Genomic DNA, 22,150 nt, shown 5'->3' on the forward strand with positions numbered 1-22,150 from the left:
CGTAGAGCCCAACAGACGTCACGACGCAGAGCCCAACAGACGTCACGACGCAGAGCCCAACAGACGTCACGACGCAGAGCCCAACAGACGTCACGACGCAGAGCCCAACAGACATCCCGACGCAGAGCCCAACACACGTCCCGACGTAGAGCCCAACGCACGTCCCGACGTAGAGCTGAAAGTAAGCTAAATCCTGACGTAGAGCCCAACAGACGTCCCGACGTAGAGCCCAACATACGTCCCGACTTAGAGCCCAACACACGTCCCGACGTAGAGCTGAAAGTAAGCTAAATCCCGACTTAGAGCCCAACAGACATCCCGACGTAGAGCCCAACACACGTCCCGACTTAGAGCCCAACACACGTCCCGACGTAGAGCTGAAAGTAAGCTAAATCCCGACTTAGAGCCCAACAGACGTCCCGACGTAGAGCCCAACACACGTCCTGACTTAGAGCTAAAAGTAAGCTAAATCCCGACGTAGAGCCCAACAGATGTCCCGACGTAGAGCCCAACAGACGTCCCGACGTAGAATCCAACAGACGTCCCGACGTAGAGCCCAACAGACGTCCCGACGTAGAGCCCAACAGACGTCCCGACGTAGAGCCCAACAGACGTCCCGACGTAGAGCCCAACAGACCTCCCGACGTAGAGCCCAACACACGTCCCGATGTAGAGGTGAAAGTAAGCTAAATCCCGACTTAGAGCCCAACAGACGTCCCGACGTAGAGCCCAACACACGTCCCGACTTAGAGCTAAAAGTAAGCTAAATGCCGACGTAGAGCCCAACAGACGTCCCGACGTAGAGCCCAACAGACGTCCCGACGTAGAGCCCAACAGACGTCCCGACGTAGAGCCCAACACACGTCCCGACGTAGAGCCCAACAGACATCACGACGCAGAGCCCAACAGACGTCACGACGTAGAGCCCAACAGACATCCCGACGCAGAGCCCAACAGACGTCACGACGTAGAGCCCAACGCACGTCCCGACGCAGAGCCCAACGCACGTCCCGACGCAGAGCCCAACGCACGTCCCGACGCAGAGCCCAACGCACGTCCCGACGTAGAGCCCAACGCACGTCCCGACGTACAGCCCAACGCACGTCCCGACGTACAGCCCAACGCACGTCCCGACGTAGAGCTGAAAGTAAGCTAAATCCTGACGTAGAGCCCAACACACGTCCCGACGTAGAGCCCAACACACGTCCCGACGTAGAGCCCAACAGACGTCCCGACGTAGAACCCAACACACGTCCCGACGTAGAGCCCAACACATGTCCCGACGTAGAGCCCAACCCACGTCCCGATGTAGAGCTGAAAGTAAGCTAAATCCCGACTTAGAGCCCAACAGACGTCCCGACGTAGAGCCCAACACACGTCCCGACTTAGAGCTAAAAGTAAGCTAAATGCCGACGTAGAGCCCAACAGACGTCCCGACGTAGAGCCCAACAGACGTCCCGACGTAGAGCCCAACAGACGTCCCGACGTAGAGCCCAACACACATCCCGACGTAGAGCCCAACACACGTCCCGACGTAGAGCCCAACAGACGTCCCGACGTAGAGCCGAAAGTAAGCTAAATCCCGACGTAGAGCCCAACACACTTCCCGACGTAGAGCTGAAAGTAAGCTAAATCCCGACGTAGAGCCCAACACACGTCCCGACGTAGAGCTGAAAGTAAGCTAAATCCCGACGTAGAGCCCAACGCACGTCCCGACGTAGAGCCCAACGCACGTCCCGACGTAGAGCCCAACGCACGTTCCGACGTAGAGCCCAACCCACGTCCCGACGTACAGCCCAACGCACGTCCCGATGTAGAGCTGAAAGTAAGCTAAATCCTGACGTAGAGCCCAACAGACGTCCCGACGTAGAGCCCAACAGACGTCCCGACGTAGAGCCCAACAGACGTCCCGACGTAGAGCCCAACACACGTCCCGACGTAGAGCCCAACACACGTCCCGACGTAGAGCTGAAAGTAAGCTAAATCCCGACGTAGAGCCCAACAGACGTCCCGACGTAGAGCCCAACACAAGTCCCGACTTAGAGCTGAAAGTAAGCTAAATCCCGACGTAGAGCCCAACACACGTCCCGACGTAGAGCCCAACACACGTCCCGACGTAGAGCCCAACAGACGTCACGACGCAGAGCCCAACAGACGTCACGATGCAGAGCCCAACAGACATCCCGACGCAGAGCCCAACAGACGTCCCGACGTAGAGCCCAACACACGTCCCGACTTAGAGCCCAACACACGTCCCGACGTAGAGCTGAAAGTAAGCTAAATCCCGACTTAGAGGCCAACAGACGTCCCGACGTAGAGCCCAACACACGTCCCGACTTAGAGCCCAACACACGTCCCGACGTAGAGCTGAAAGTAAGCTAAATCCCGACTTAGAGCCCAACAGACGTCCCGACGTAGAGCCCAACACACGTCCCGACGTAGAGCTAAAAGTAAGCTAAATCCCGACGTAGAGCCCAACAGACGTCCCGACGTAGAGCCCAACAGACGTCCCGACGTAGAATCCAACAGACGTCCCGACGTAGAGCCCAACAGACGTCCCGACGTAGAGCCCAACAGACGTCCCGACGTAGAGCCCAACAGACGTCCCGACGTAGAGCCCAACACACGTCCCGATGTAGAGCTGAAAGTAAGCTAAATCCCGACTTAGAGCCCAACAGACGTCCCGACGTAGAGCCCAATACACGTCCCGACTTAGAGCTAAAAGTAAGCTAAATGCCGACGTAGAGCCCAACAGACGTCCCGACGTAGAGCCCAACAGACGTCCCGACGTAGAGCCCAACACACGTCCCGACGTAGAGCCCAACACACGTCCCGACGTAGAGCCCAACACACGTCCCGACGTAGAGCCCAACACACGTCCCGACGTAGAGCTGAAAGTAAGCTAAATCCCGACGTAGAGCCCAACACACTTCCCGACGTAGAGCTGAAAGTAAGCTAAATCCCGACGTAGAGCCCAACGCACGTCCCGACCTAGAGCTGAAAGTAAGCTAAATCCCGACGTAGAGCCCAACGCACGTCCCGACGTAGAGCCCAACGCACGTCCCGACGTAGAGCCCAACCCACGACCCGACGTACAGCCCAACGCACGTCCCGACGTAGAGCTGAAAGTAAGCTAAATCCTGACGAAGAGCCCAACAGACGTCCCGACGTAGAGCCCAACAGACGTCCCGACGTAGAGCCCAACAGACGTCCCGACGTAGAGCCCAACACACGTCCCGATGTAGAGCTGAAAGTAAGCTAAATCCCGACTTAGAGCCCAACAGACGTCCCGACGTAGAGCCCAACACACGTCCCGACTTAGAGCTAAAAGTAAGCTAAATGCCGACGTAGAGCCCAACAGACGTCCCGACGTAGAGCCCAACAGACGTCCCGACGTAGAGCCCAACAGACGTCCCGACGTAGAGCCCAACACACGTCCCGACGTAGAGCCCAACACACGTCCCGACGTAGAGCCCAACACACGTCCCGACGTAGAGCTGAAAGTAAGCTAAATCCCGACGTAGAGCCCAACACACTTCCCGACGTAGAGCTGAAAGTAAGCTAAATCCCGAAGTAGAGCCCAACGCACGTCCCGACCTAGAGCTGAAAGTAAGCTAAATCCCGACGTAGAGCCCAACGCACGTCCCGACGTAGAGCCCAACGCACGTCCCGACGTAGAGCCCAACCCACGACCCGACGTACAGCCCAACGCACGTCCCGACGTAGAGCTGAAAGTAAGCTAAATCCTGACGAAGAGCCCAACATACGTCCTGACGTAGAGCCCAACAGACGTCCCGACGTAGAGCCCAACACACGTCCCGACGTAGAGCTGAAAGTAAGCTAAATCCCGACTTAGAGCCCAACAGACGTCCCGACGTAGAGCCCAACACACGTCCCGACTTAGAGCTAAAAGTAAGCTAAATGCCGACGTAGAGCCCAACAGACGTCCCGACGTAGAGCCCAACAGACGTCCCGACGTAGAGCCCAACACACGTCCCGACGTAGAGCTGAAAGTAAGCTAAATCCCGACGTAGAGCCCAACGCACGTCCCGACGTAGAGCCCAACGCACGTCCCGACGTAGAGCCCAACGCACGTCCCGACGTAGAGCCCAACGCACGTCCCGACGTAGAGCCCAACCCACGTCCCGACGTACAGCCCAACGCACGTCCCGACGTAGAGCTGAAAGTAAGCTAAATCCTGACGTAGAGCCCAACAGACGTCCCGACGTAGAGCCCAACAGACGTCCCGACGTAGAGCCCAACAGACGTCCCGACGTAGAGCCCAACACACGTCCCGACGTAGAGCTGAAAGTAAGCTAAATCCCGACGTAGAGCCCAACAGACGTCCCGACGTAGAGCCCAACACAAGTCCCGACTTAGAGCTGAAAGTAAGCTAAATCCCGACGTAGAGCCCAACACACTTCCCGACGTAGAGCCCAACACACGTCCCGATGTAGAGCCCAACAGACGTCACGACGCAGAGCCCAACAGACGTCACGACGCAGAGCCCAACAGACGTCACGACGCAGAGCCCAACAGACATCCCGACGCAGAGCCCAACAGACGTCCCGACGTAGAGCCCAACGCACGTCCCGACGTAGAGCTGAAAGTAAGCTAAATCCTGACGTAGAGCCCAACAGACGTCCCGACGTAGAGCCCAACATACGTCCCGACTTAGAGCCCAACACACGTCCCGACGTAGAGCTGAAAGTAAGCTAAATCCCGACTTAGAGCCCAACAGACATCCCGACGTAGAGCCCAACACACGTCCCGACTTAGAGCCCAACACACGTCCCGACGTAGAGCTGAAAGTAAGCTAAATCCCGACTTAGAGCCCAACACACGTCCCGACGTAGAGCTGAAAGTAAGCTAAATCCCGACTTAGAGCCCAACAGACATCCCGACGTAGAGCCCAACACACGTCCCGACTTAGAGCCCAACACACGTCCCGACGTAGAGCTGAAAGTAAGCTAAATCCCGACTTAGAGCCCAACAGACGTCCCGACGTAGAATCCAACAGACGTCCCGACGTAGAGCCCAACAGACGTCCCGACGTAGAGCCCAACAGACGTCCCGACGTAGAGCCCAACAGACCTCCCGACGTAGAGCCCAACACACGTCCCGATGTAGAGGTGAAAGTAAGCTAAATCCCGACTTAGAGCCCAACAGACGTCCCGACGTAGAGCCCAACACACGTCCCGACTTAGAGCTAAAAGTAAGCTAAATGCCGACGTAGAGCCCAACAGACGTCCCGACGTAGAGCCCAACAGAGGTCCCGACGTAGAGCCCAACAGACGTCCCGACGTAGAGCCCAACACACGTCCCGACGTAGAGCCCAACAGACATCACGACGCAGAGCCCAACAGACGTCACGACGTAGAGCCCAACAGACATCCCGACGCAGAGCCCAACAGACGTCACGACGTAGAGCCCAACGCACGTCCCGACGCAGAGCCCAACGCACGTCCCGACGCAGAGCCCAACGCACGTCCCGACGCAGAGCCCAACGCACGTCCCGACGTAGAGCCCAACGCACGTCCCGACGTACAGCCCAACGCACGTCCCGACGTACAGCCCAACGCACGTCCCGACGTAGAGCTGAAAGTAAGCTAAATCCTGACGTAGAGCCCAACACACGTCCCGACGTAGAGCCCAACACACGTCCCGACGTAGAGCCCAACAGACGTCCCGACGTAGAACCCAACACACGTCCCGACGTAGAGCCCAACACATGTCCCGACGTAGAGCCCAACCCACGTCCCGATGTAGAGCTGAAAGTAAGCTAAATCCCGACTTAGAGCCCAACAGACGTCCCGACGTAGAGCCCAACACACGTCCCGACTTAGAGCTAAAAGTAAGCTAAATGCCGACGTAGAGCCCAACAGACGTCCCGACGTAGAGCCCAACAGACGTCCCGACGTAGAGCCCAACAGACGTCCCGACGTAGAGCCCAACACACATCCCGACGTAGAGCCCAACACACGTCCCGACGTAGAGCCCAACAGACGTCCCGACGTAGAGCCGAAAGTAAGCTAAATCCCGACGTAGAGCCCAACACACTTCCCGACGTAGAGCTGAAAGTAAGCTAAATCCCGACGTAGAGCCCAACACACGTCCCGACGTAGAGCTGAAAGTAAGCTAAATCCCGACGTAGAGCCCAACGCACGTCCCGACGTAGAGCCCAACGCACGTCCCGACGTAGAGCCCAACGCACGTTCCGACGTAGAGCCCAACCCACGTCCCGACGTACAGCCCAACGCACGTCCCGATGTAGAGCTGAAAGTAAGCTAAATCCTGACGTAGAGCCCAACAGACGTCCCGACGTAGAGCCCAACAGACGTCCCGACGTAGAGCCCAACAGACGTCCCGACGTAGAGCCCAACACACGTCCCGACGTAGAGCCCAACACACGTCCCGACGTAGAGCTGAAAGTAAGCTAAATCCCGACGTAGAGCCCAACAGACGTCCCGACGTAGAGCCCAACACAAGTCCCGACTTAGAGCTGAAAGTAAGCTAAATCCCGACGTAGAGCCCAACACACGTCCCGACGTAGAGCCCAACACACGTCCCGACGTAGAGCCCAACAGACGTCACGACGCAGAGCCCAACAGACGTCACGATGCAGAGCCCAACAGACATCCCGACGCAGAGCCCAACAGACGTCCCGACGTAGAGCCCAACACACGTCCCGACTTAGAGCCCAACACACGTCCCGACGTAGAGCTGAAAGTAAGCTAAATCCCGACTTAGAGGCCAACAGACGTCCCGACGTAGAGCCCAACACACGTCCCGACTTAGAGCCCAACACACGTCCCGACGTAGAGCTGAAAGTAAGCTAAATCCCGACTTAGAGCCCAACAGACGTCCCGACGTAGAGCCCAACACACGTCCCGACGTAGAGCTAAAAGTAAGCTAAATCCCGACGTAGAGCCCAACAGACGTCCCGACGTAGAGCCCAACAGACGTCCCGACGTAGAATCCAACAGACGTCCCGACGTAGAGCCCAACAGACGTCCCGACGTAGAGCCCAACAGACGTCCCGACGTAGAGCCCAACACACGTCCCGATGTAGAGCTGAAAGTAAGCTAAATCCCGACTTAGAGCCCAACAGACGTCCCGACGTAGAGCCCAACACACGTCCCGACTTAGAGCTAAAAGTAAGCTAAATGCCGACGTAGAGCCCAACAGACGTCCCGACGTAGAGCCCAACAGACGTCCCGACGTAGAGCCCAACACACGTCCCGACGTAGAGCCCAACACACGTCCCGACGTAGAGCCCAACACACGTCCCGACGTAGAGCCCAACACACGTCCCGACGTAGAGCTGAAAGTAAGCTAAATCCCGACGTAGAGCCCAACACACTTCCCGACGTAGAGCTGAAAGTAAGCTAAATCCCGACGTAGAGCCCAACGCACGTCCCGACCTAGAGCTGAAAGTAAGCTAAATCCCGACGTAGAGCCCAACGCACGTCCCGACGTAGAGCCCAACGCACGTCCCGACGTAGAGCCCAACCCACGACCCGACGTACAGCCCAACGCACGTCCCGACGTAGAGCTGAAAGTAAGCTAAATCCTGACGAAGAGCCCAACAGACGTCCCGACGTAGAGCCCAACAGACGTCCCGACGTAGAGCCCAACAGACGTCCCGACGTAGAGCCCAACACACGTCCCGACGTAGAGCTGAAAGTAAGCTAAATCCCGACTTAGAGCCCAACAGACGTCCCGACGTAGAGCCCAACACACGTCCCGACTTAGAGCTAAAAGTAAGCTAAATGCCGACGTAGAGCCCAACAGACGTCCCGACGTAGAGCCCAACAGACGTCCCGACGTAGAGCCCAACAGACGTCCCGACGTAGAGCCCAACAGACGTCCCGACGTAGAGCCCAACAGACGTCCCGACGTAGAGTCCAACACACGTCCCGACGTAGAGCCCAACAGACATCACGACGCAGAGCCCAACAGACGTCACGACGTAGAGCCCAACAGACATCCCGACGCAGAGCCCAAAAGACGTCACGACGTAGAGCCCAACGCACGTCCCGACGCAGAGCCCAACGCACGTCCCGACGCAGAGCCCAACGCACGTCCCGACGCAGAGCCCAACGCACGTCCCGACGCAGAGCCCAACGCACGTCCCGACGTACAGCCCAACGCACGTCCCGACGTAGAGCTGAAAGTAAGCTAAATCCTGACGTAGAGCCCAACAGACGTCCCGACGTAGAGCCCAACAGACGTCCCGACGTAGAGCCCAACACACGTCCCGACGTAGAGCCCAACACACGTCCCGACGTAGAGCCCAACAGACGTCCCGACGTAGAACCCAACACACGTCCCGACGTAGAGCCCAACACACGTCCCGACGTAGAGCCCAACACACGTCCCGATGTAGAGCTGAAAGTAAGCTAAATCCCGACTTAGTGCCCAAGAGACGTCCCGACGTAGAGCCCAACACACGTCCCGACTTAGAGCTAAAAGTAATCTAAATGCCGACGTAGAGCCCAACAGACGTCCCGACGTAGAGCCCAACAGACGTCCCGACGTAGAGCCCAACAGACGTCCCGACGTAGAGCCCAACACACATCCCGACGTAGAGCCCAACACACGTCCCGACGTAGAGCCCAACACAAGTCCCGACGTAGAGCCCAACACACGTCCCGACGTAGAGCCGAAAGTAAGCTAAATCCCGACGTAGAGCCCAACACACTTCCCGACGTAGAGCTGAAAGTAAGCTAAATCCCGACGTAGAGCCCAACACACGTCCCGACGTAGAGCTGAAAGTAAGCTAAATCCCGACGTAGAGCCCAACGCACGTCCCGACGTAGAGCCCAACGCACGTCCCGACGTAGAGCCCAACGCACGTCCCGACGTAGAGCCCAACCCACGTCCCGACGTACAGCCCAACGCACGTCCCGACGTAGAGCTGAAAGTAAGCTAAATCCTGACGTAGAGCCCAACAGACGTCCCGACGTAGAGCCCAACAGACGTCCCGACGTAGAGCCCAACAGACGTCCCGACGTAGAGCCCAACACACGTCCCGACGTAGAGCCCAACACACGTCCCGACGTAGAGCTGAAAGTAAGCTAAATCCCGACGTAGAGCCCAACAGACGTCCCGACGTAGAGCCCAACACAAGTCCCGACTTAGAGCTGAAAGTAAGCTAAATCCCGACGTAGAGCCCAACACACGTCCCGACGTAGAGCCCAACACACGTCCCGACGTAGAGCCCAACAGACGTCACGACGCAGAGCCCAACAGACGTCACGACGCAGAGCCCAACAGACATCCCGACGCAGAGCCCAACAGACGTCCCGACGTAGAGCCCAACGCACGTCCCGACGTAGAGCTGAAAGTAAGCTAAATCCTGACGTAGAGCCCAACAGACGTCCCGACGTAGAGCCCAACACACGTCCCGACTTAGAGCCCAACACACGTCCCGACGTAGAGCTGAAAGTAAGCTAAATCCCGACTTAGAGCCCAACAGACGTCCCGACGTAGAGCCCAACACACGTCCCGACTTAGAGCCCAACACACGTCCCGACGTAGAGCTGAAAGTAAGCTAAATCCCGACTTAGAGCCCAACAGACGTCCCGACGTAGAGCCCAACACACGTCCCGACTTAGAGCTAAAAGTAAGCTAAATCCCGACGTAGAGCCCAACAGACGTCCCGACGTAGAGCCCAACAGACGTCCCGACGTAGAATCCAACAGACATCCCGACGTAGAGCCCAACAGACGTCCCGACGTAGAGCCCAACAGACATCCCGACGTAGAGCCCAACAGACGTCCCGACGTAGAGCCCAACACACGTCCCGATGTATAGCTGAAAGTAAGCTAAATCCCGACTTAGAGCCCAACAGACGTCCCGACGTAGAGCCCAACACACGTCCCGACTTAGAGCTAAAAGTAAGCTAAATGCCGACGTAGAGCCCAACAGACGTCCCGACGTAGAGCCCAACAGACGTCCCGACGTAGAGCCCAACACACGTCCCGACGTAGAGCCCAACACACGTCCCGACGTAGAGCCCAACACACGTCCCGACGTAGAGCTGAAAGTAAGCTAAATCCCGACGTAGAGCCCAACACACTTCCCGACGTAGAGCTGAAAGTAAGCTAAATCCCGACGTAGAGCCCAACGCACGTCCCGACGTAGAGCTGCAAGTAAGCTAAATCCCGACGTAGAGCCCAACGCACGTCCCGACGTAGAGCCCAACGCACGTCCCGACGTAGAGCCCAACCCACGACCCGACGTACAGCCCAACGCACGTCCCGACGTAGAGCTGAAAGTAAGCTAAATCCTGACGAAGAGCCCAACAGACGTCCCGACGTAGAGCCCAACAGACGTCCCGACGTAGAGCCCAACAGACGTCCCGACGTAGAGCCCAACACACGTTCCGACGTAGAGCCCAACACACGTCCCGACGTAGAGCCCAACACACGTCCCGACGTAGAGCCCAACAGACGTCCCGACGTAGAGCCCAACACACTTCCCGACGTAGAGCTGAAAGTAAGCTAAATCCCGACGTAGAGCCCAACAGACGTCCCGACGTAGAGCCCAACACACGTCCCGACTTAGAGCTGAAAGTAAGCTAAATCCCGACGTAGAGCCCAACACATGTCCCGCCGTAGAGCCCAACACACGTCCCGACGTAGAGCCCAACAGACATCCCGACGTAGAGCCCAACGCACGTCCCGACGTAGAGCTGAAAGTAAGCTAAATCCCTACGTAGAGCCCAACGCACGTCCCGACGTAGAGCCCAACGCACGTCCCGACGTAGAGCCGAACCCACGTCCCGACTTACAGCCCAACGCAAGTCCCGACGTACAGCCCAACGCACGTCCCGACGTAGAGCTGAAAGTAAGCTAAATCCTGACGTAGAGCCCAACAGACGTCCCGACGTAGAGCCCAACACACGTCCCGACGTAGAGCCCAACACACGTCCCGACGTAGAGCTGAAAGTAAGCTAAATCCCGACGTAGAGCCCAACAGACGTCCCGACGTAGAGCCCAACAGACGTCCCGACGTAGAGCCCAACAGACGTTCCGACGTAGAGCCCAACACACGTCCCGACGTAGAGCCCAACACACGTCCCGATGTAGAGCCCAACACACGTCCCCACGTAGAGCTGAAAGTAAGCTAAATCCCGACGTAGAGCCCAACACACTTCCCGACGTAGAGCTGAAAGTAAGCTAAATCCCGACGTAGAGCCCAACACACGTCCCGACGTAGAGCTGAAAGTAAGCTAAATCCCGACGTAGAGCCCAACACACGTCCCGAGGTAGAGCCCAACACACGTCCCGAGGTAGAGCCCAACACACGTCCCGAGGTAGAGCCCAACACACGTCCCGACGCAGAGCTGAAAGTAAGCGAAAACCCGACGTAGAGCCCGATACACGTCCCGACGTAGAGCCCGACACACGTCCCGACGTAGAGCTGAAAGTAAGCTAAATCGCGACGTAGAGCCCAACACACGTCCCGACGTATAGCCCAACAGACGTCCCGACGTAGAGCTCAACAGACATCACGACGCAGAGCCCAACAGACGTCACGACGTAGAGCCCAACCCACGTCCCGACGTACAGCCCAACGCACGTCCCGACATACAGCCCAACGCACGTCCCGACGTAGAGCTGAAAGTAAGCTAATTCCCGACTTAGAGCCCAACACCCGTCCCGACGTAGAGCTGAAAGTAAGCTAAATCCCGACGTAGAGCCCAACACACTTCCCGACGTAGAGCTGAAAGTAAGCTAAATCCCGACGTAGAGCCCAACACACGTCCCGACGTAGAGCTGAAAGTAAGCTAAATCCCGACGTAGAGCCCAACACACGTCCCGAGGTAGAGCCCAACACACGTCCCGAGGTAGAGCCCAACACACGTCCCGAGGTAGAGCCCAACACACGTCCCGACGTAGAGCCCAACAGACATCCCGACGTAGAGCCCAACACACGTCCCGACGTAGAGCTGAAAGTAAGCTAAATCCGACGTAGAGCCCAACAGACGTCCCGACGTAGAGCCCAACAGACGTCCCGACGTAGAGCCCAACAGACGTCCCGACGTAGAGCCGACACACGTCCCGACGTAGAGCTGAAAGTAAGCGAAAACCCGACGTAGAGCCCGATACACGTCCCGACGTAGAGCCCGACACACGTCCCGACGTAGAGCTGAAAGTAAGCTAAATCGCGACGTAGAGCCCAACACACGTCCCGACGTAGAGCCCAACAGACGTCCCGACGTAGAGCTCAACAGACATCACGACGCAGAGCCCAACAGACGTCACGACGTAGAGCCCAACCCACGTCCCGACGTACAGCCCAACGCACGTCCCGACATACAGCCCAACGCACGTCCCGACGTAGAGCTGAAAGTAAGCTAATTCCCGACTTAGAGCCCAACACACGTCCCGACGTAGAGCTGAAAGTAAGCTAAATCCCGACGTAGAGCCCAAAACAAGTCCCGACGTAGAGCTGAAAGTAAGCTAAATCCCGACGTAGAGCCCAACACACTTCCCAACGTAGAGCTGAAAGTAAGCTAAATCCCGACGTAGAGCCCAACACACGTCCCGACGTAGAGCTGAAAGTAAGCTAAATCCCGACGTAGAGCCCAACACACGTCCCGAGGTAGAGCCCAACACACGTCCCGACGTAGAGCCCAACACACGTCCCGACGTAGAGCTGAAAGTAAGCTAAATCCCTACGTAGAGCCCAACAGACGTCCCGACGTAGAGCCCAACAGACGTCCCGACGTAGAGCCCGACACACGTCCCTACGTAGAGCTGAAAGTAAGCGAAAACCCGACGTAGAGCCCGATACACGTCCCGACGTAGAGCCCGACACACGTCCCGACGTAGAGCTGAAAGTAAGCTAAATCGCGACGTAGAGCCCAACACACGTCCCGACGTAGAGCCCAACAGACGTCCCGACGTAGAGCTCAACAGACATCACGACGCAGAGCCCAACAGACGTCACGACGTAGAGCCCAACCCACGTCCCGACGTACAGCCCAACGCACGTCCCGACATACAGCCCAACGCACGTCCCGACGTAGAGCTGAAAGTAAGCTAATTCCCGACTTAGAGCCCAACACACGTCCCGACGTAGAGCTGAAAGTAAGCTAAATCCCGACGTAGAGCCCAACACACTTCCCGACGTAGAGCTGAAAGTAAGCTAAATCCCGACGTAGAGCCCAACACACGTCCCGACGTAGAGCTGAAAGTATGCTAAATCCCGACGTAGAGCCCAACACACGTCCCGACGTAGAGCCCAACACACGTCCCGAGGTAGAGCCCAACACACGTCCCGAGGTAGAGCCCAACACACGTCCCGACGTAGAGCCCAACAGACATCCCGACGTAGAGCCCAACACACGTCCCGACGTAGAGCTGAAAGTAAGCTAAATCCCGACGTAGAGCCCAACAGACGTCCCGACGTAGAGCCCAACAGACGTCCCGACGTAGAGCCCAACAGACGTCCCGACGTAGAGCCCGACACACGTCCCGACGTAGAGCTGAAAGTAAGCGAAAACCCGACGTAGAGCCCGATACACGTCCCGACGTAGAGCCCGACACACGTCCCGACGTAGAGCTGAAAGTAAGCTAAATCGCGACGTAGAGCCCAACACACGTCCCGACGTAGAGCCCAACAGACGTCCCGACGTAGAGCTCAACAGACATCACGACGCAGAGCCCAACAGACGTCACGACGTAGAGCCCAACCCACGTCCCGACGTACAGCCCAACGCACGTCCCGACATACAGCCCAACGCACGTCCCGACGTAGAGCTGAAAGTAAGCTAATTCCCGACTTAGAGCCCAACACACGTCCCGACGTAGAGCTGAAAGTAAGCTAAATCCCGACGTAGAGCCCAAAACAAGTCCCGACGTAGAGCTGAAAGTAAGCTAAATCCCGACGTAGAGCCCAACACACTTCCCGACGTAGAGCTGAAAGTAAGCTAAATCCCGACGTAGAGCCCAACACACGTCCCGACGTAGAGCTGAAAGTAAGCTAAATCCCGACGTAGAGCCCAACACACGTCCCGAGGTAGAGCCCAACACACGTCCCGAGGTAGAGCCCAACAGACGTCCCGACGTAGAGCCCAACACACGTCCCGACGTAGAGCTGAAAGTAAGCTAAATCCCGACGTAGAGCCCGACAGACGTCCCGACGTAGAGCCCGACAGACGTCCCGACGTAGAGCCCGACAGACGTCCCGACGTAGAGCCCGACACACGTCCCGACGTAGAGCCCGACACACGTCCCGACGTAGAGCCCGACACACGTCCCGACGTAGAGCCCGACACACGTCCCGTCGTAGAGCTGAAAGTAAGCGAAATCCCAACGTAGAGCCCGACACACGTCCCGACGTAGAGACAGACACACGTCCCGACGTAGAGCCCGACACACGTCCCGACGTAGAGCCCGACACACGTCCCGACGTAGAGCTGAAAGTAAGCTAAATCCCGACGTAGAGCTGAAAGTAAGCTAAATCCCGACGTAGAGCCCAACACACGTCCCGACGTAGAGCCCAACACACGTCCCGACGGAGAGCTGAAAGTAAGCTAAATCCCGACGTAGAGCCCAACAGACGTCCCGACGTAGAGCCCAACACACGTCCCGACTTAGAGCTGAAAGTAAGCTAAATCCAGACGTAGAGCCCAACAGACGTCCGGACGTAGAGCCCAACGCACGTCCCGACGTAGAGCCCAACGAACGTCCCGACGTAGAGCCCAACGCACGTCCCGACGTACAGCCCAACGCACGTCCCGACGTAGAGCTGAAAGTAAGCTAAATCCTGACGCAGAGCCCAACAGACGTCCCGACGCAGAGCCCAACAGACGTCCCGACGTAGAGCCCAACTGACGTCCCGACGTAGAGCCCAACAGACGTCCCGACGTAGAGCCCAACACACGTCCCGACTTAGAGCTGAAAGTAAGCTAAATCCCGACGTAGAGCCCAACACACATCCCGACGTAGAGCCCAACACACGTCCCGACGTAGATCCCAACAGACGTCCCGACGTAGAGCCCAACGCACGTCCCGACGTAGAGCCCAACAGACGTCCCGACGTAGAGCCCAACGCACGTCCCGACGTAGAGCCCAACAGACGTCCCGACGTAGAGCCCAACAGACGTCCCGACGTAGATCCCAACGCACGTCCCGACGTAGAGCCCAACAGACGTCCCGACGTAGAGCGCAACAGACGTCCCGACGTAGAGCCCAACGCACGTCCCGACGTAGAGCCCAACAGACGTCCCGACGTAGAGCCCAACACACGTCCCGACGTAGAGCCCAACACACGTCCCGACTTAGAGCTGAAAGTAAGCTAAATCCCGACGTAGAGCCCAACAGACGTTCCGACGTAGAGCCCAACGCACGTCCCGACGTAGAGCCCAACGGACGTCCCGACGTAGAGCCCAACGGACGTCCCGACGTAGAGCCCAACGGACGTCCCGACGTAGAGCCCAACGCACATCCCGAAGTAGAGCCCAACGCACGTCCCGACGTAGAGCCCAACGCACATCCCGACGTACAGCCCAACGCACGTCCCGGCGTACAGCCCAACGCACGTCCCGGCGTACAGCCCAACGCACGTCCCGACGTAGAGCTGAAAGTAAGCTAAATCCTGACGCAGAGCCCAACAGACGTCCCGACGTAGAGCCCAACACACGTCCCGACGTAGAGCTGAAAGTAAGCTAAATCCCGACGTAGAGCCCGACAGACGTCCCGACGTAGAGCCCGACAGACGTCCCGACGTAGAGCCCGACACACGTCCCGGCGTAGAGCCCGACACACGTCCCGACGTAGAGCCCGACACACGTCCCGACGTAGAGCCCGACACACGTCCCGACGTAGAGCCCGACACACGTTCCCACGCAGAGCCCGACACACGTCCCGACGTAGAGCCCGACACACGTCCCGACGTAGAGCCCGACACAAGTCCCAACGTAGAGCTGAAAGTAAGCTAAATCCTGACGTAGAGCCCAACACACGTCCCGACGTAGAGCCCAACACACGTCCCGACATAGAGCCCAACACACGTCCCGACGTAGAGCTGAAAGTAAGCTAAATCCCGACGTAGAGCTGAAAGTAAGCTAAATCCCGACGTAGAGCCCAACACACGTCCCGACGTAGAGCCCAACACACGTCCCGACGTAGAGCCCAACACACGTCCCGACGTAGAGCCCAACACACGTCCCGACGTAGAGCTTAAAGTAAGCTAAATCCCGACGTAGAGCCCAACAGACGTCCCGACGTAGAGCCCAACACACGTCCCGACTTAGAGCCCAACCCACGTCCCGACGTACAGCCCAACGCACGTCCCGACGTACAGCCCAACCCACGTCCCGACGTACAGCCCAACCCACGTCCCGACGTACAGCCCAACGCACGTCCCGACGTACAGCCCAACGCACGTCCCGACGTAGAGCTGGAAGTAAGCTAAATCCTGACGCAGAGCCCAACAGACGTCCCGACGCAGAGCCCAACAGACGTCCCGACGCAGAGCCCAACATACATCCCGACGTAGAGCTGAAAGTAAGCTAAATCCTGACGTAGAGCCCAACAGACGTCCCGACGTAGAGCCCAACAGACGTCCCGACGTAGAGCCCAACGCACGTCCCGACGTAGAGCCCAACGCACGTCCCGACGTAGAGCCCAACGCACGTCCCGACGTACAGCCCAACGCACGTCCCGACGTAGAGCTGAAAGTAAGCTAAATCCTGACGTAGAGCCCAACAGACGTCCCGACGTAGAGCCCAACAGACGTCCCGACGTAGAGCCCAACAGACGTCCCGACGTAGAGCCCAACAGACGTCCCGACGTAGAGCCCAACACACGTCCCGACGGAGAGCTGAAAGGAAGCTAAATCCCGACATAGAGCCCAACAGACGTCCCGACGTAGAGCCCAACACACGTCCCGACGTAGAGCCCAACAGACATCACGACGCAGAGCCCAACAGACGTCACGACGTAGAGCCCAACAGACATCCCGACGCAGAGCCCAACAGACGTCACGACGTAGAGCCCAACGCACGTCCCGACGCAGAGCCCAACGCACGTCCCGACGCAGAGCCCAACGCACGTCCCGACGCAGAGCCCAACGCACGTCCCGACGTAGAGCCCAACGCACGTGCCGACGTACAGCCCAACGCACGTCCCGACGTACAGCCCAACGCACGTCCCGACGTAGAGCTGAAAGTAAGCTAAATCCTGACGTAGAGCCCAACAGACGTCCCGACGTAGAGCCCAACACACGTCCCGACTTAGAGCTAAAAGTAAGCTAAATCCCGACGTAGAGCCCAACAGACGTCCCGACGTAGAGCCCAACAGACGTCCCGACGTAGAATCCAACAGACGTCCCGACGTAGAGCCCAACAGACGTCCCGACGTAGAGCCCAACAGACGTCCCGACGTAGAGCCCAACAGACGTCCCGACGTAGAGCCCAACAGACGTCCCGACGTAGAGCCCAACACACGTCCCGATGTAGAGCTGAAAGTAAGCTAAATCCCGACTTAGAGCCCAACAGACGTCCCGACGTAGAGCCCAACACACGTCCCGACTTAGAGCTAAAAGTAAGCTAAATGCCGACGTAGAGCCCAACAGACGTCCCGACGTAGAGCCCAACAGACGTCCCGACGTAGAGCCCAACACACGTCCCGACGTAGAGCCCAACACACGTCCCGACGTAGAGCTGAAAGTAAGCTAAATCCCGACGTAGAGCCCAACACACTTCCCGACGTAGAGCTGAAAGTAAGCTAAATCCCGACGTAGAGCCCAACGCACGTCCCGACGTAGAGCTGCAAGTAAGCTAAATCCCGACGTAGAGCCCAACGCACGTCCCGACGTAGAGCCCAACGCACGTCCCGACGTAGAGCCCAACCCACGACCCGACGTACAGCCCAACGCACGTCCCGACGTAGAGGTGAAAGTAAGCTAAATCCTGACGAAGAGCCCAACAGACGTCCCGACGTAGAGCCCAACAGACGTCCCGACGTAGAGCCCAACAGACGTCCCGACGTAGAGCCCAACACACGTTCCGACGTAGAGCCCAACACACGTCCCGACGTAGAGCCCAACACACGTCCCGACGTAGAGCCCAACAGACGTCCCGACGTAGAGCCCAACACACGTCCCGACGTAGAGCTGAAAGTAAGCTAAATCCCGACGTAGAGCCCAACAGACGTCCCGACGTAGAGCCCAACACACGTCCCGACTTAGAGCTGAAAGTAAGCTAAATCCCGACGTAGAGCCCAACACATGTCCCGACGTAGAGCCCAACAGACGTCCCGACGTAGAGCCCAACAGACATCCCGACGTAGAGCCCAACAGACGTCCCGACGTAGAGCCCAACACACGTTCCGACGTAGAGCCCAACACACGTCCCGACGTAGAGCCCAACACACGTCCCGACGTAGAGCCCAACAGACGTCCCGACGTAGAGCCCAACACACGTCCCGACGTAGAGCTGAAAGTAAGCTAAATCCCTACGTAGAGCCCAACGCACGTCCCGACGTAGAGCCCAACGCACGTCCCGACGTAGAGCCGAACCCACGTCCCGACTTACAGCCCAACGCACGTCCCGACGTACAGCCCAACGCACGTCCCGACGTAGAGCTGAAAGTAAGCTAAATCCCGACGTAGAGCCCAACAGACGTCCCGACGTAGAGCCCAACAGACGTCCCGACGTAGAGCCCAACAGACGTTCCGACGTAGAGCCCAACAGACGTCCCGACGTAGAGCCCAACACACGTCCCGATGTAGAGCCCAACACACGTCCCGACGCAGAGCCCAACACACGTCCCCACGTAGAGCTGAAAGTAAGCTAAATCCCGACGTAGAGCCCAACACACTTCCCGACGTAGAGCTGAAAGTAAGCTAAATCCCGACGTAGAGCCCAACACACGTCCCGACGTAGAGCTGAAAGTAAGCTAAATCCCGACGTAGAGCCCAACACACGTCCCGAGGTAGAGCCCAACACACGTCCCGAGGTAGAGCCCAACACACGTCCCGAGGTAGAGCCCAACACACGTCCCGAGGTAGAGCCCAACACACGTCCCGAGGTAGAGCCCAACACACGTCCCGAGGTAGAGCCCAACACACGTCCCGAGGTAGAGCCCAACACACGTCCCGACGCAGAGCTGAAAGTAAGCGAAAACCCGACGTAGAGCCCGATACACGTCCCGACGTAGAGCCCGACACACGTCCCGACGTAGAGCTGAAAGTAAGCTAAATCGCGACGTAGAGCCCAACACACGTCCCGACGTAGAGCCCAACAGACGTCCCGACGTAGAGCTCAACAGACATCACGACGCAGAGCCCAACAGACGTCACGACGTAGAGCCCAACCCACGTCCCGACGTACAGCCCAACGCACGTCCCGACATACAGCCCAACGCACGTCCCGACGTAGAGCTGAAAGTAAGCTAATTCCTGACTTAGAGCCCAACACCCGTCCCGACGTAGAGCTGAAAGTAAGCTAAATCCCGACGTAGAGCCCAACACACTTCCCGACGTAGAGCTGAAAGTAAGCTAAATCCCGACGTAGAGCCCAACACACGTCCCGACGTAGAGCTGAAAGTAAGCTAAATCCCGACGTAGAGCCCAACACACGTCCCGACGTAGAGCCCAACACACGTCCCGAGGTAGAGCCCAACACACGTCCCGAGGTAGAGCCCAACACACGTCCCGAGGTAGAGCCCAACACACGTCCCGACGTAGAGCCCAACAGACATCCCGACGTAGAGCCCAACACACGTCCCGACGTAGAGCTGAAAGTAAGCTAAATCCCGACGTAGAGCCCAACACACGTCCCGACGTAGAGCTGAAAGTAAGCTAAATCCCGACGTAGAGCCCAACACACGTCCCGAGGTAGAGCCCAACACACGTCCCGAGGTAGAGCCCAACACACGTCCCGACGTAGAGCTGAAAGTAAGCTAAATCCCGACGTAGAGCCCAACAGACGTCCCGACGTAGAGCCCAACAGACGTCCCGACGTAGAGCCCAACAGACGTCCCGACGTAGAGCCCGACACACGTCCCTACGTAGAGCTGAAAGTAAGCTAAATCCCGACGTAGAGCCCAACACACTTCCCAACGTAGAGCTGAAAGTAAGCTAAATCCCGACGTAGAGCCCAACACACGTCCCGACGTAGAGCTGAAAGTAAGCTAAATCCCGACGTAGAGCCCAACACACGTCCCGAGGTAGAGCCCAACACACGTCCCGAGGTAGAGCCCAACACACGTCCCGACGTAGAGCTGAAAGTAAGCTAAATCCCGACGTAGAGCCCAACAGACGTCCCGACGTAGAGCCCAACAGACGTCCCGACGTAGAGCCCAACAGACGTCCCGACGTAGAGCCCGACACACGTCCCTACGTAGAGCTGAAAGTAAGCGAAAACCCGACGTAGAGCCCGATACACGTCCCGACGTAGAGCCCGACACACGTCCCGACGTAGAGCCCGACACACGTCCCGACGTAGAGCTGAAAGTAAGCTAAATCGCGACGTAGAGCCCAACACACGTCCCGACGTAGAGCCCAACAGACGTCCCGACGTAGAGCTCAACAGACATCACGACGCAGAGCCCAACAGACGTCACGACGTAGAGCCCAACCCACGTCCCGACGTACAGCGCAACGCACGTCCCGACATACAGCCCAACGCACGTCCCGACGTAGAGCTGAAAGTAAGCTAATTCCCGACTTAGAGCCCAACACACGTCACGACGTAGAGCTGAAAGTAAGCTAAATCCCGACGTAGAGCCCAACACACTTCCCGACGTAGAGCTGAAAGTAAGCTAAATCCCGACGTAGAGCCCAACACACGTCCCGACGTAGAGCTGAAAGTATGCTAAATCCCGACGTAGAGCCCAACACACGTCCCGACGTAGAGCCCAACACACGTCCCGAGGTAGAGCCCAACACACGTCCCGAGGTAGAGCCCAACACACGTCCCGAGGTAGAGCCCAACACACGTCCCGACGTAGAGCCCAACACACGTCCCGACGTAGAGCCCAACAGACATCCCGACGTATAGCCCAACACACGTCCCGACGTAGAGCTGAAAGTAAGCTAAATCCCGACGTAGAGCCCAACAGACGTCCCGACGTAGAGCCCAACAGACGTCCCGACGTAGAGCCCGACACACGTCCCGACGTAGAGCTGAAAGTAAGCGAAAACCCGACGTAGAGCCCGATACACGTCCCGACGTAGAGCCCGACACACGTCCCGACGTAGAGCTGAAAGTAAGCTAAATCGCGACGTAGAGCCCAACACACGTCCCGACGTAGAGCCCAACAGACGTCCCGACGTAGAGCTCAACAGACATCACGACGCAGAGCCCAACACACGTCCCGACGTAGAGCCCAACACACGTCCCGACGGAGAGCTGAAAGTAAGCTAAATCCCGACGTAGACCCCAACAGACGTCCCGACGTAGAGCCCAACACACGTCCCGACTTAGAGCTGAAAGTAAGCTAAATCCCGACGTAGAGCCCAACAGACGTCCGGACGTAGAGCCCAACGCACGTCCCGACGTAGAGCCCAACGAACGTCCCGACGTAGAGCCCAACGCACGTCCCGACGTAGAGCCCAACGCACGTCCCGACGTACAGCCCAACGCACGTCCCGACGTACAGCCCAACGCACGTCCCGACGTAGAGCTGAAAGTAAGCTAAATCCTGACGCAGAGCCCAACAGACGTCCCGACGCAGAGCCCAACAGACGTCCCGACGTAGAGCCCAACAGACGTCCCGACGTAGAGCCCAACAGACGTCCCGACGTAGAGCCCAACACACGTCCCGACTTAGAGCTGAAAGTAAGCTAAATCCCGACGTAGAGCCCAACACACATCCCGACGTAGAGCCCAACACACGTCCCGACGTAGATCCCAACAGACGTCCCGACGTAGAGCCCAACGCACGTCCCGACGTAGAGCCCAACAGACGTCCCGACGTAGAGCCCAACGCACGTCCCGACGTAGAGCCCAACAGACGTCCCGACGTAGAGCCCAACAGACGTCCCGACGTAGAGCCCAACGCACGTCCCGACGTAGAGCCCAACAGACGTCCCGACGTAGAGCGCAACAGACGTCCCGACGTAGAGCCCAACGCACGTCCCGACGTAGAGCCCAACAGACGTCCCGACGTAGAGCCCAACACAC

This window comes from Leptosomus discolor, chromosome 16 (assembly GCF_034619465.1).
Source record: "Leptosomus discolor isolate bLepDis1 chromosome 16, bLepDis1.hap2, whole genome shotgun sequence".
NCBI lineage: Eukaryota > Metazoa > Chordata > Aves > Leptosomiformes > Leptosomidae > Leptosomus > Leptosomus discolor.